At 43.9% G+C, this 16,173-nt stretch overlaps 1 long non-coding RNA gene across 1 annotated transcript; it reads left to right on the forward strand.

Annotated features, from left to right (window-relative positions):
• The first annotated feature begins 371 nt into the window (after positions 1-371).
• On the forward strand, positions 372-6,721 carry LOC110340471. The gene is made up of 3 exons (XR_005878215.1): positions 372-677; positions 1,153-1,213; positions 5,657-6,721. It is a non-coding gene; the product is annotated as an uncharacterized LOC110340471 (long non-coding RNA).
• Positions 6,722-16,173: the final 9,452 nt, after the last annotated feature.

Genomic DNA, 16,173 nt, shown 5'->3' on the forward strand with positions numbered 1-16,173 from the left:
CCTATGGCAGGAGTGAAGACTAGGGGAGCTTGTCCTCTTCTGACTCCCTGTGTACAGTGAAAAGGTACCATCTGTGAAGCTAGAAGCAGGCCCTTTCCAGACACTGAGTCTGCTTCCCAGCCTCCCAGAAACGTAGCTGGTAAACTACCCATTCTAGGATACTTCCTGCTGGTTAGATTTTTGTCAACTTAACATAAATTAGAATCACTAGGGAATAGGGAATCTCAATTGAGGAATCACCTCCAGTTGATCAGCCTGTGGATTTGGCTGTGAGACATTTTCTTGATTAATGATTGATGTGGGAGTGTCCAGCCCACTGTGAGTGGTTCCAGAGCAGGTGGGCTTGGGCTGTATAAGAAAGCAAGCAAGCCATGGGGAGCAAGTCATTAAGCAGCGTTCTTCTGTGGTCTCTACTTAGACTTCACTTCCAGGATCCTGCCTTGAGCTCCTGCCCTGACTGCCCTTGATGATGGACTGTAACCTGTAACCCAAACAAAGCCAAGCTGCTTTTGGTCAGTGTTTTATCACAGCAACAGAAAGCCAACTAGAACACTTTTTGCTAGAGTACTCTGGACTGGACTTACAGAGACTTGTAAAGTCGAAGATGGGCCTAAACATCCTAGAGAGGCTGGAGATCATGTGGCAATAAAAGTGCTTGGAGATCCAGCGGTGGAAAGGTAAGACCTGATTAATGAATGTGGACCAGGTCTTCTTCAGGGTTATAGTTATATTTAACACTTACTGTTTTAAGAATATTTTGTTTTTGTTTTTCGAGACAAGGTTTCTCTGTGTAGATCTGGCTGTCCTGGAACTCGTTCTGTAGACCAGGCTGGCCTTGAACTCACAGAGATCCACCTGCCTCTGCCTCCCGAGTACTGGGACTAAAGGCATGCACCACCACTGCCGGGCCTTCAGAATTCTTTTAAATCATAAAAATTGCGTGTGAACGTGAATACAGATGTCTGATATGGGTCCTGAAAACCAAACTCAAGAGGAGTAAATGCTCTTAACCACCAAGCAATCCTCCGGCCCTTTTAGCACTTATTCTTGTGGTGACTGGCGTGGCACTTGGCATTGTAGGTATTGTCTACTCAGCATTTTCACTGCGTGCCTGTCAAGGCAAGAACGGTTTTTCCATCATCTCTTTTTCAGTTCTGGGAAGAGAACAGCACTTTGCATATGGGAGGCCAATTTCCCATCACTCATCACTGAGGTATGCCCTTGCCCTTTTATTTGTCTTCTTCCATTGGGGCAGAGTCTTGCTGACTTCCCCAGGTTGTCCTGAAACCTGCTATGTGGCCCAGGCAGGCTTCAAACTTGTGAGTCTCCTGCTTTAGCCTGACAAGGAGAAGCAGGGATCAAAGGTGTCATCTACCATACTCTGCCATCATTGTGTCTCTACTGTACTCTACTTGGACTGTATGGATGTGTATGACATGTGTATGTTCATGTATGAGTGTAGGTGTGCTCATGCCATGATGGAGAGGTTAGAGGACACCCTTGGGCGTTGGTCTTTATCTTCCGCCACATTGAGGCAGTGTTCTTGTGGTTTGCTTCTGTGTGCCCCAGGCCCTCTGGCTTCTGACTTCCCGAGATGCTCTGTCTCCTCCTGCCACCTCAGAGTAGCAACACTGGCATTATAGATGCCTGCTACCACATTAGGCTTTAGATAGATTCCTGAGATCCAAACTGGGGGTCCTCATGCTTTGGCAGCAAGTTCTTTACCCATTGAGCAATCTCTCCAGTCCCTTGTTTGTATGAATTCTGTTTTTTTATAGCTTGTTTATATACTGTCTTCGGAAAGTTCCTTTTTAATCTATATTTGGGGACGGGTAGCCACAGTTTGTACCCAATGTGTTCTTGCCCCAGTCATAGTGATGGCTGGTGGAAAATGAGTAATACATGCTTCCACCCGGGAAGAATGTCGTCTGTTAAAGGAAAACTTAAAGTGCACATACATTACATTTCATGTAGTAGTGGTGTACACTGAGCTTGGTGGCAACACAGGAAAAAGTCTCTATTGGACAGAGAGGAGAGGAGAGGATTCTCAAGGAAAGACCCAGATTTCAGGCAAGTGTGAGAAGTTTTAGTCTGATGCCAAACTGTTTGCAAATCTATGGTAAGGAAGCACATACTGTACTTTAAAGAATATAAAATGCAGCAATTACACTGTGCTTTGTTAGTAGACCATACATTTTAAAAATAAATGATAGTGTTTGGGGTTTTATTTATGTGAAATTTTAATGCATAACTCAGAATGTTAGACACATGGTCTTGCTATGTAGCCCAGGCTGGCTCCAAACACATGATTCCACTGCTTCAGCATCTCAAGTGCTAGGATCATAGATGTCTACCCCAATGTCCAATTAGCATTCATGGTTTTAATATGAGCTGCCTTATATAGTTGAAGGCTGGGAAGGCCATGATGTAGAGGTTTTGTTTTGCTAACTGGTGCTTCTCACTTCAGGATCTTATAAAATTAGGTTGTTTGATAATGAGGAGTCTAAGAGTTTCTTTTCTAACAGCACGGAGCTGCAAGTGTGTCAGCTACAGTGTGAGCAGTGAGACTGCAGAGAAAGGGGCCATGGAAATGTTCACTCCATCCGTCATTCCTGGACGTCCCGGGCAACAATGAGCCTTTGCTTATTTATAATTTACTTATTTTGTGTGCATGTTTGTGTGTGCATGGACACCTGTGTGTGCATAATGTTGAGGTCAGAGTTCAACCTTGGGTGTCCTTCTTCTTCCTCTTCCTCTTCCTCTTCCTCTTCCTCTTCCTCTTCCTCTTCTTCTTCTTCTTCTTCTTCTTCTTCTTCTTCTTCTTCTTCTTCTTCTTCTTCTTCTTCTTCTTCTTCTTCTTCTTCTTCTTCTTCTTCTTCTTCTTCTTCTTCTTCTTCTTCTTCTTCTTCTTCTTCTTCTTCTTCTTCTCCTTCTTCTTTTACTTTGTTTATTTAACCACAGTCCTGGGCATCTAAAGGCATGACAATGACACCAGCTCAGCTCCGGTGAGGCCCCCCACAGTGAAATTATGGACATGAAAAGAAGAAAGCCTCACCCCAAAATCTGAAGAAACTCCCCTGCTGAGACTAGAGAGTTTGCTTATGTGATGCCTTTCTTCTTTCTCAGCTGAAATCCACAATTTTCTATATTTCTGACCAGAAACTCCATTTACAGGAAAAGAACAACAACACCCTCTCAAAAACAAACAAACAAAAACCCCACCACCAACAAAAACAAAACAAAAACCATGTCCCTCGTGTAGTCCCATTAGCTTCTGCTTCATCTGACCAGACTGAAGTTCCATTCAAGGTATCTCCAGAGTCACTCTGTGATCTCCTTTACCAAGTCAAACCAAACCAAAACAAAGGAACACAAAACTTCCTTGCTGCCAATCTCTGCTCCTGACTTCCGATATCAACTCCCACCTGAACACTCATACCCTCATCAGGATGGAAGAATGGCTCCATGATGTCACTGGCAGGAGGTCCCTTAATCTTCTAGGGATCTGGACCCAGATAAAATGGAACGCTTGCTTTTGAGGAAGTAAAGAATTCCGTGAAATGAAGTTGGGGTTTATTAAAAATGGAAAGACTGAGGCGCACTGCAGAGCAGGCGCGGGCCACTCAGCCACCCGAGTCTTGGCATAGCCACCTGTGCCGTTCAGCTGGGCGCCATTCTTTAGGCCCTGTCCACCCTGGTTTTTGAGACAGGGTCTCTTACCGGCCTGGAGCTTACAAATGGTCTAGGTTGATGCACCAGCAAGCCCCGAGGGTCTGCCTGTTTCCAGCTCCCCAACACTGGGATTACAAGTACTAACCACTATGCCTAGTTTTTTTTTTTTTTAAATCTGGATTCTGAGGCTGGAGAGATGGCTTAACAGGTAAAATCACTGACTGCTCTTTCAAAGGACCCATGTTTGGTTCCCAGCACCATGTGGTGGCTCACAACTGTCTGTAACTCCAGCCTTTGGGGATCCAACGTTCTTGGGTGACCAGCATGCACTTGTTGCACAGACTGTCACGCAGCTAAAACAGCTATACACATGAAACGAAAACCAAAACAATGCTGGGGTCTGGGACTCAAGATCAGGTACTTATGATATGTGACAGGTAGCCATGTCCGCAGCCCTAATTTGTTTTTTTAAAGTTGATTCCATGTATAAGCACATTCTTTTTTTTTCATTTTTTATTTAACTTTTTACACACGTCACTCTCAGTTCCCTCTCCCTCCCCTCCTCCCCCACTCCCCAATCCTCCCAACCCCTCACCCCACTCCATCCCCCCTCCATTCCCCAGGGAGGGCAAGTGCTTCCATGAGGGATTTTCAGGGTCTGTCACATCTTCCCGGGAAGGGTCCAGCTTCTTCCTCATGTGTCCAGGCTGAGAGAGCATCCCTCCATGTGGTATGGGTTCCCAGAGTCCATCTGTATGCCACAAATAAATACTGCTCTACTCTCCAAGGTCCCACAGAGATTGTCAAGGCCTCCACTCTGTCACCCAGGTTCGGTAGGAGGGTGTCTGGATCAGTCCCATGATAGCCCCTCAGTCATCAGTCAGGGATCCATGTGTTCCCCCTTGTTTAGGTCAGCTGCTTTTGTGGGTTTTGCCAGCCTGATCCTGATTCCTTTGGTCATCACTCTTCTTTGTAACTGGGTTGCAGGAGTTCAATTCGGTTCACAGCTGTGGGTGTCTGCCTCTGCCTCCATCAGCCACTGGGTGAGAGTTCTAGAGTTCTAGGATGGATGGCATATAAGGTAGTCATCATTCTCAATATCATGGGAGGGCATTTAAGGTAGCCTTAATGCCAGCTGGTGTCATTCTTGTAGATCTGTGAAGATCTCACTAGTGCCAGATCTCTCCTCTGACTTATAATGGCTCCCTCTTTTACAGTATCTCCCATCCTTTTCTCCTCTATTCTTACCCTGGCCCAACCTCCCTGTTCTCCCATGTCCTCCTCTCCCCTACTCTTTTCTCCCTCTCTCCCATTTCCTTCTGCCCCCCTCTACCCCCATTCCAATTAGGAGATCTCATCCCATAACCCTTCTCTGGGTTACCATGCATCTCTCTCTTAGAGTCCTCCCTGCACCCCAGACTCTCTGGTAGTGGGATTGTGGGCTGGCAGTGCCCTGCTCTGTGTCTAAAATCCATGTATGAGTGAGTACATACCATACTTGTCTTTTTGTGGCTGGGTTACCTCACTCAGGATGGTTTCTTCTAGTGCCATCCATTTGCCTGAAAATTTCAAGATTCCATTTTTTTCTGCTGAGTAGTACTCCATTGTGTAAATGTACCACATTTTCTCTATCCACTCTTCAGTTATAAGCACATTCTAAAATGACTTCATCAAACTATACAAACTGTGACCCATGGCAGGAAATATGTTTGCACCCACAGAAATCCTGATCAGCTCCAAAGAGCCACAGGCTTAAACTTGTTATGTGTTTAATTTCAGCTGGTCTCCTCTGTTTTTCTGCTAGTGTCTGAGGAGGACTCTTTCATCTACATTCTGGGTGATAGATGTCTCTGGGAAAGTCTACTTCCATGGAAACCATTTTCTTTCTAAAATACCTTTAGTAGGTAGTTATGGGTTTGTTTTTTTTTATTAATCAGTTCTCACTGATCCTTCAGAAACTAAAAAGTCTATTTTTCCTTTTCAGGCTTGCAGAACATATTGAAGGCATCAGGAAATCTTACCCATCAACATTTGTACAACTTTGCTTCTATTTTTATTAGTGAAAATGAGAGAATTTTCTTTTATCTATTTGTGGTATATAAGCATACTCACAGGAAGTCTTATGGTGTGCAGGTCAGAGAACTACTGTGAGAATCAGTTCTTTCTTTCCCTTCTGTGGGTTCTGGGGATAAAGCTCAGGTTGTCAGGCTTGGGAGTAGGTGCTCTTAATCACTGAGCCATCTCACTGGCACTCAAAAATTTCTTTCTGTTAAATCATATTTTATAACTATATCCTTCAAACTTCTTTAATGAAATATTTGATATTATAGTTGTGCTGGCAATGTAAAAAAAACTTGTGGTACTTTTGCTTTTTCTATGTCCTGGACTACTTTAGCAAAAGAACAATGTTTTTAAAGATTATCCAAAAATTTTCAGCAGGTCACCAAAAGTCTTATAGCAAAATCTAACAAAGATGGTATAAAAGGAAAACTATAGGCTACATCTTCCTTGAACACAGATGAAAGTCTTATGCAAATTGAATCCAACAATGTGTAAAATGCACAAATACATCTTTGGTGGCTAATTTTAAACTTGACCACCTAGAAACACTGGAAAGAAAGTCTTAACTGAAGAATCGTCTCAATAAGGTTGAACTGTGGGCATGTCTGTAAGGGATTGTCTTAATTCTTAACAGGGGTGGGAAAACCAAGCCCACTGTGGTGATTCCATTCTCTATGTCAGGGGTGTTGAACAGTATAAGAGGAAAAAGCCAACTGAGACAAACAAGCAAGGATGTGCTCATCCTCTCTTTGCTCTTGACCTTGAATATGATGTGATGAGCTGCTGCCATGACTTCCCTGCTGTGATGGACTGCCACCTGGAATAATGAGTCAGTCAATTGCTTCCCCTGCAGGCTGCTCTTTGGTTAGGGTGTTAAGACACAGCAACAGAAATGAAGTAAAATTAGATCTTTTTCATTAGTGACAGGTTGGTTTCCTGTTATGGTAAATTAACCTAATTTACCACAATAAAAGAATTAAGACAAAAAGGCTACAAGATCCTCTTTATAGATAATGAGAAAAGAATTTGATAACACCCAACATTTACTCCTGATAAAACCTCTTCTCAAAGAACAGAGGGAAATTTTCTTAATCTGATAAAGGGTTTGTCAAAAAATAAAATCAGAACTCCACAGTTTACATTAGACTTCATGGTGAAATACTTAGCATTTCCCTATGAATTTAGGAACAACCCTAGATATTTCTTCTAAGTATGTATGCTTTTTAAAATGCACATTATAGAGGAGTTTGGTGTTTAAGGCAAGAAAAGTCAAATAAAGTTAAAAAAAAAAGGTAAATATGTATTTGAAAGGAAAAGCATGACTATGATTGTCCCTAACTGTAGAAAGTCTAAAACAATACATGTACCACTGTCATTTAGTAAATTTAGCAAGATTTTGTACAATAGCAATAGACAATTTGAACATAAAATTAAAATATATCATTTCTAAGAGAGTTAACTGCCTCAGCCTGCTGAGTGCTTGGATCAAAGGCATGGAAGGCCACACCTGACTTCCACCTTACTTGTTGAGATAGGTTCTGCCACTGGAACCTGAGGCTCATCATGGGGCCGACTGGCTAGGGAGCCCCAGAGAGCCACCTGTCTTTGCTCCCCGCAACCTGGGATTACAGTTACACCATGCTCAGGGCCTCATGCTTGCATGCATGGCAAGCATTTTATTTTACTGACAGAGCTATTGGTCCCAGCCTGGCTTTCCTTTTCCTTTATTTTTTTCTCCATCCATACCCATGTTTGTTATTCATTTGTCTGCCATTGTTCCTAATCCTGTTTCTTTTATGTTCATCTCTGTTTTATTTTCTTTTTGACCTCCATGTTTCTAAGCACATTTGGACAGACTTCCTTCTTTCTTGGATACTTTATGATATGACCTCCATTTTTGAGTCAAATTTCTTGCAGTCTTTCCTGAGCTTGGCCAGTTCTCACTCCTTAGCTTTTCCTGTGAGTACCGGTTTCTGATCCGTGATATCATATTAACAACTGTCTGGCTGTAATTAATTAGTCGCTATTTTATTATTGTCTCTTCTGTTTCTTGACCTGGGCTTAACGGTTTTGTTGTGTTTTCAATTTCCACAGAGATGGTTTTCGTTTTATATTTGCTATTTATAGTAGCACAGGTAGTGATATCTCCTTTATTCCCATGGCTATTGGTTGGACTTTCCTGTATCATTGAATAGTAAGGCAAGTGTCTCCCCTCTATTTGAACTGTGGTCCCTTTAATGGTGCTTTCTGTTCTGTCTTCTCTGAATTGTTTCTTATGTGATTATAAAAGACCTTTGCTTTCAGCCACTTCCTCCCTCTCCTCACCACCAAACCTCTAAAGGACATTTCACTTTCCAAGGTTCCCTTTACAGCCCCAGGCGGCACCTTTTCTGCATTGCAACCTGTGGTCTAGCACATTTTCTAAGCTCTTTTGTCAAAAATATCCAGAAGTCAGTGCTATGGTCTGAGGTCTCAGATACTTTCTCATTGTTTTTGCAATAGAGAGGAACCCTTTCCTTCTAGAAGCAAAACCTTAGATGATGATATGTATTTAACACCACCATTAAAGCTACCTGTCAGCTAGGCATGGATGTGTACACCCTGAATCCTAGCACTGGGGAGGCAGAAGCTGACAGATCTCTGTGAGTTCAAAATCAACTTGGTTTACACAGCATGTTCCAAAATAAGTCAGCCAGGGTTACACCATGAGACCCTGTCTCACAAACAAACAAAAAGCAACACTTAACCACCATTGTCTCCATAGCTCCAGACTGATTCTTCATTAGGCATTTCTGGAACATTCTGCTATTACCTGATGTTTGAGAAAAAAAAATATCAACCAAAAATAGCGATCGCTTCCACTGTCCCACTTTATAAAATATTTTTATTCCTAACAGCCCAGCAAGGACTAAAATGCCCATTTAAAAATGCCGTGTGTGCTCTTGGGGGAGGGTCTAGGCCCTGCCCTGGATGAAATGACAGACTATGGACACCCCCATGGAGGGCCTCACCCTCCCTGGGGAAATGAAGGGATAATGAGGGGGTTTGGGGGAGGGCATGGGAGGAGGGGGAGGGAAAGGGAGAGGGACCTGGAACTGACTTGTGAAGCAACCTTGTTTCTAATCTAAATTTAAACTTAAAAATAAATAATAATAATAAAAATGCCGTGTGTGATGTTTAACAGAAGAAAGTTAAAGTCAGAAAACCCTATTTTGAATGTAACAAATTGTCGTAGGGTTACTATGGCTGTAACGAGCCACCATGAGCAAAAGCAAGTCGGGGAGGGATGGGTTTGTTTCTCTTCCGCCTCCGCATCACAGTGCATCACCAGAGGCAGTCAGGGCAGGAACTTGGAGGCTGGAGCTGAAGCAAAGGCCATGGAGGAGTGCTGCTTACTGGCTTGTCCCTCATGGCTTGCTCATCCTGATTCCTTGCAGCACCCAGAGCCACCAGTCCAGGAGTCCCCCAACTCAGCGGTTCTCAACCTTACTAATGCTGTGACCCTTTAATACAGTTCCTGATGTTGTGGTGACCCCACAACCATAAAATTATTTTCCTTGCTGCTTTATAACTGTAATTCTGCTACTTTTACGAATCATAATATATTTTTGTAGATAGAGGTTTGCCTGTGGTGGCCCACAGGTTGAGAACCACTGCCTCACGTTAATCACTAAGAAAATATCACATGGTCTTGCTTACAGCCCAGTTTTATGGAGGCTCTGATGATTCTAGCCTGTGTCAAGTTGATATAAAACTAGCTGGCACATGGCTCCTCGACTAGTCATTAGACAAGGCTTACCAAAATAGTATTTCATATTGTTTTCTATGACTGATGCCTTGGGAAAATATATGCCTCAGGACAGCACCACATGGTCAGAGATCAGGCATGTAAAGAGGAAGCCTTCACTTTGAAGAGTGGAAAGAAATGTTATTCTAAACGAGAAGTTGAACAAAGCTACGAAAGAAAGTGAAGATCTGGTCATCATATCCTGTGCATTTCTCAGTAACCTATGTCAGCCTCATGGTGTCCATGCCTGGATCTGAAGACCAGTATCATTCCAACCTGACCATGTGAGCACAGAGTTGAAATTAAACATCCATTTAATAGCAAAGGGCTGTAGAAAGCTGGGTGTCCATCAGAGAGAATGGATGCAAATCAGTGGACTATGCACACAATCCGATACTCAGTTGTAATGGGATTGTAAGGGAACCGGAGCTTCAAGATGCTCACAGGTGTCTCACAGATGTACTGGGTCAGAAAGTCAGGTACAGGGACTGGCTCAGTGGCTCAGTGGGGAACAAGTTCTTGCTGCCAAGCTTGAGACCCTGAGTTCAATCCCAGGGATTCATATGGTAGGAGAAAACCAACTCCCTCAAATTGTCCCTTAGCTGTCACATGTGTATTGTGTAGAAGAGGGTGTTGGGTCTCCGGGAGCTGGGATTAGAGGCAGTTGCGCATTACCCTACATGGGTGCTTGGAACTCGAGTCAGTTCTTCTGCAAGAGCAAGCAGTGCTCTTAACCACTGAGCCGTCTCTCCAGCCAGCCCTGGGAGTAGTTAGTTTCTGCCTCTTATGATTAATGTCTGGACTGGCAGGCCGGGGTGAAGTACCCGTGAATGTGTGCTATTCCTAACTGTATGCTGTCATATTTCAGAATAGAGCCTGGAAAGAGTGAATGATGGCTCTGCGAGGGTCCCTGAATGCGAGCGTTGTAAGCAGGAGTGAAGTGAAACCGTGTGTAAGCTGCATCATCCAGAGTTTTTCCTGCCACTCCCACCAACAGCAAGGGTCAGCCAAAGGTATCTTGGTGGGCATTGCGGTTTGGCAGTGTTTACCGTTATCCTTTTCTGAGCCCGGTGGCCACTTGGTACCTCTCCTCTTGTTTAAACTTGCCTCTTACATTAGCCTTATGCACACTTGTCCACACTTGTGTGTGCGCGTGGGGGATGGTGTGCTTATGTGCATTGGGATTTTGTGTGTGTGCATGTGTCCCCCACTATCACTTTCCATCTTACCCTTATTCCCTTGAGACAGGGCCTCCAACTGAACCTGAAATTCACTAGTCCACCCCTCCCCTACTTCCCACTAGGCTGCCTGGACAGTCAGTAAGTCCCAGTAAGCCCTGGTGGTTCTCTTACTATCCCTCATCCAAATCACACACACACACACCCCGCCACGTACCCTTGGTGCTGGGGTCCAAAATCTGGTCTTCTTGCTTGCAAAGCAAGCACTCTTATTCACTGAGTTATCTTTCTAGCTTTATATGTGGGATTTGTGGGTCCCAGGAATGATGTTTTCTACCCTGCATGTCGTTCTTAGAAGTTTGACTCACTTAGTACACACACACACACACACACACACACACACACACACACACACGTACCCACGTGCCCACACACGCATGAGTCATAAAGATTTTAATTTCAGCTGTGCCCTTGCTGGTTTTATAAACTGGGTGATGTACTCCTCAGTGTGGCCTAGGAGTCCCACTGTCAGATGAGCAAGGTGGGATAGAAGAATTCCAAGGGCCCCATGGGTGTTGTCTGCAGGGATCTGTAACCTCCTCACGGGGCATATCTGAACCAGAAGAGACTGTGTGGTTATATCCATAGATAAGAGGAGTTGTCTCTGAGAACTCCCTATGCCCCTCATTTTCCCTCCGTTTCTCCTGACTCACACGCCTCCCCTTCCCTCTCCTATTCCCTCATCTCCCACCTGATTTTGCCCACCTACTGTATTTCTGACAGCGGAGGAAATCTGTGAATGGCCAAAGAGTTCGACTTATTACAGCCAAAGAGACGAGCCTGGCGGTGGGAAACGCTGATCAACTTGAGCACAAACTGTCTTGGCTCCCGACTGCCCTTTCCTGGAACGGTGTGCCTCAGTTGCCTGCTTATTCTGACGGGTTCTATTCTCCAAATCCCATTTCTATACCGCTTCCCACCACAACCCTCTCAGTCTTACGCTGCAAAAAGAACTTTCCCAAGAGAGCCACCTACACTTTGGAAGCAAAAACTACCTCCCCATCCTGCCGAGTAGTCTGAACTGTCCCTCCCTCACGTGACTAGTCCTAGGACTGAATATACTCTGAGTGTGCCATTATCGCCGTCATTTCTGTCTCACTCCCTATGTGGAACCCTCTGTTCCACCACGAACAAATACATGGATTGGTGTTTATTCTGGGGCTGCCCTTCCGGTCAGTTCTGGTCTCGCCTGCTGTACCGCCCCCCACACCCTTTATCCTGGAGGTGTGGTCATTGTCTGGCTGAGATGGGGTTTTCCCTATCACCCACGTCCTTGTTTATAATGGTAGGGCAGTGGCTGTCTTCCATGATTTTGAAAAGATATGTCTCAAGTTGCCATATTTATTTTCACTTTAAATTCATGGCCATTTGAGACTGAAGCTTTGGAACCTGATAAGATGGGGCATTGTACGGTGATGTTTGTTGAATGTGTTGAGTAAGGCCAATAGAATGCATAGAATTCCCCCACTGCCTGGGTTGAAAGGTTCATATTGAATCTAGCTCTTGAGGGCTAAGATCCAATAACTCTGTCTTAAGAAAATATAAAACTCTCCAGGTGTCTTTAGTTCATTTTAAATATACTTTAAAGTTTTATAATGTTTTTTCTCAAGAATACTTTGAACTTCTCCTCTACCTCTCAAGGGCTGGAATGATAGGTATGTGCTATCATGTATGGTTGGTACAGGGGCTAGTTTGGGACCCAGGGCTTCATACTGAGCTACAGCTTCAGTTCCCATTTTCTTTTTCTTAAGATGTTTTAATTGTACAACAACAGAGGCATAGAAAATGAGCTGCCAGTTAGTATACCCCTTGCTGTGGGGCTTCTTTGTCTGGAAACTTTGAATTCCTTTTCTTCCAGATGCTCATAAAATGCACACCAGGCTATACTGAACTGTGATCAGCCCACTGTGGTGTCAAACAGAGAACCTATTCTGTCTACCTAACTATCCTAATGTCAATCATCCAACCTCCCCCTGGGCCCTTCCAGCCTCCTGGGACTACCACTCCATAATCCAGTCAGCATCTTTCCAAAGCTTACACATACTAGAGACTATTCTGTCACTGATTTTAATAACTGGGCTGGTATAGTGGCCTGTATCACATGGTGGTTAGAGGTGGAAGGAGAATAGGAAGAAAGGACGGATGCAGCCACCCAGGACTTTGCCATGTTACTAACTCCTTTCACTCTGTGACTACCTACATCATTAGTCTCTCCACTGAGGGGCCATGACCTATGGTCACTGTCTTGTCCAGCAGGTGTGTCATTCCCTCCTCTAGGTTAGAATTACTTTTTTCATTCTTAAAATAATTAATTGTAGCTAATTTACTAGCTATTAATTGTATGTAGTATTGGGTCTCATTGTGGCATCCTACCTCCGTACACCTTACTTTTATATTCATTAGCCCATTACCTCCTTTGTCTTCCCTCTGCCATATCTTACTTAGCTATTTTTTAAATTAAATTTATTATTGTTAAGGGACACATGCAGATCAGAGGACAACTTCATGGAATCTATTCTCTTCTTCTACCTGATTCCTGGATCACAATCTCAGGTCTCCAGTCTCCCATGGCCATCGCCAACACCTGCTGAGCAAGCTCTTGAGCCCCCCCTTAAGTAATCTTTATAAAAGGACAAATAGAGATTAAAAAATAAATCTCAGGAGTTCTATATAATGTACAAGAGACCTTTTCCTATCTCTGCTCCAAGTTGCGTTAAACAGCATTCAGTTGTGGGCACCCTGCTTTCCAGCTCTCTTGTTTTTGAAGGCCCGGCAGGCTTAGGCCTCCACTCCTGTGGGTGACAGCACTAGACAACTTTGCCCTTAAGTGGTGACTGCTTCAAAGACTTGACTCACTATTTTAAAAAACATTTTATTTAATCCTTGATAATTTCATATAGATATGTATTAATCATATATGACTCCCACTCTCATTGCCAATATGTCCCCTCTAATCTACATGTCTTCTCATTTTTTAGCCCATTCTGTTGGGATATTGGGTAATCTTGTTGGTTTGACTTTGTGTAGGTGGTCATAGCTGCTGTGAGCTCATGAATGTGACAGCCATGCCACATCCAGAAGAAAGCATATCACAGCACTTCTCCCTTTCTGTCTCTTGCTTCCTTTTTTTTTCTGCTTCCCTTTCCAAAGTATACCCCGAGCCTTGAAGAGGTTAATATAGATATCCCTTTTAGGACTGAACACCCAATGGTCACTTAACTCAGCGCTTTCATTAGTTGGGTCTCTCTGACCACCACAGAAGCAGCTTCTCTGGCCAAGGTTGAAAGCATCAATGATTTATAGCTATAAGCACATGTATTTGGAAGGCAGTTTGGCATCGTGTCTATTGCAAGACATGGGCTTTTGACCAGGTTTACAGTACCAAACACAAATTCTTTCCTGTGGATTCAGCCTCAGATCCAGTCAGGAAGAGGTTGGTTATCCTTATAACAGTTATGTCACTGTTACATACTGTGCCTGGCTGGTCGGTATCGTAGCCCTCATACTTCACAATGGGTAATACTACTGGTGCCTTTTCTCCTGCAGTGTGAATGGCACCTTCCAGTACTCTGAAAGTAGGGCAGTAAGGAAGAAGTTTACCGATTTCTCTCTGCCCCGTAGCTAAAGTGTCTTGTCTGACCCACTCTTTTTAGAAGAAATGACTGACAATATTGAAATTCCATTACATTTTGTTCCCCAGTTTGAGATTATTGGCTGTGACAGTCCTCTTCAGAGGTCTCAGTAACGGCATCACAGCTTAGGGGGAACAGCAGACTCCCGATCAGGTTTCTTGCAGGTACCCTTTCTTTTGCATGGATTGTTCTCTTTGTTGGAGTGTGCACATATGGCTCAGAACAAGAGCTCAGTACATTGTCTAAAGAGCAGCAGTCACAATCCCCCCCCCCAAGGTGAAGTAGGAAGAACAAGATTAAAAACCAAAACCAAGCATATGATGATGCTGTGGACCTCTTCAATTGCTCTGCTTCCAGAGTGTTTTGTTTCAGGCATGGGTCTTCCATAGAAAAACCTCTTGTTAGCTCCTCTCCCCTACCAGCCCTGAAGCCACACCTACAAGGCTTCGAGGAGCGACGGGGAAGACGTAGAGTAGAGGGGTGGTACAGGGAGGCACAACACAGGTACTGAATGTACCTGACCTCTCTGCGCCATGGTGGGCATTTGGGAGCAGCTGTGTGGCACCCAGTGGCATGGACAGGAGGCTGAGGCAAAACTGATGCTAATTACAGCTCACTTCTGTGTCTTCTTGTCTGGCTTCAGTGCTGCTTGCCACGTTCTAGAATAATCACTGAATCCGTCATTTCATTCGTTATAAATGATTCAATGGGAAGAACTGGGCATTTGTCATCACAAAGTTCTGATTTTGAGGCTGAATTTTCTAGAAGCTAGATGCAAATATTGGACAGATTCTTTCCACAAGGTGTTTTTGTTTTGTTTTTGATTGCTTTTTTTTTGCCATTGTTGACTTTTCTCCCCACTTCTTTGCTCTCTTTCTCTCCCTCTCTTTCTGATAGTGTTACTAGCTATAATCTCATTTCCAGGGAAGTAGACACTAGTGAATCCTTGGAGCCCAATGGCCAGGCAGGCCCCAGTGAGAAACTCTGTCTCAAAATAAATAAATGCATAAATATATTGGGTAAGCAGTTAAAACTAGGTGCTGACTGCTCTTGTAAAGGTCTGAGTTCAGGTCCCAGGGCCCATGCCAGGCAGCTAACAACTGCCTATAACTTCAGCTGCAGGCAGATTAGATGCTTCTGGGAGACGGCACTCATGTGCACCCCTCCCTCATATCATTAAACATAAAATAAATTTAAAACACAAGGTGGACAGCCCCTGAGGATGACCTTTGTTCTCTCCTTGAACACGCATGTATACCCATTCACACGTACAAGCCAACCAAATTAAATCAAATATTGACAGGAAAATAACGCTGGAATGGTAAGGAGCCAATTTGTGAAAGATCTAGAAAGTGAGTATCCTAGGTCAATCAGGTACAAATGGTGTGAGGGAGGCAAGCCTGATCAAGACCATTTTGGGAAGTAGCCTATCCTGCTGTAGTTACTGCCTTCTCCATATTTCCAGGAACCTAACCACTGGCAATCCTAGCCACCTAGCTTTCACAGCTAGGGCTTTCTGAAGTATTAGAGCTGCAAGGAGCTTTGAGCAGTAACTAAAGCACCAAGGTCTATCTATTTGAATGTTAAGTCTGAGGCATCCACTCACTGGGGTAGACTGATCCAAACCTTCATCTTTCACAACTGAGTCTCAATCCGCAATTATCTTTTGAAAGCTCGTACAATGCATTTGTCCATTTGCTGCTGAAAATTTGTGGGGAGTTCTAAGAGTCCCCCAGCAAGTCACCTAGAGCCACATTTTACCCTGTCACTAGGTAACAGGATC

This window comes from Mesocricetus auratus, unplaced genomic scaffold (genome assembly GCF_017639785.1).
Source record: "Mesocricetus auratus isolate SY011 unplaced genomic scaffold, BCM_Maur_2.0 Super-Scaffold_100007, whole genome shotgun sequence".
NCBI classification, from domain to species: domain Eukaryota; kingdom Metazoa; phylum Chordata; class Mammalia; order Rodentia; family Cricetidae; genus Mesocricetus; species Mesocricetus auratus.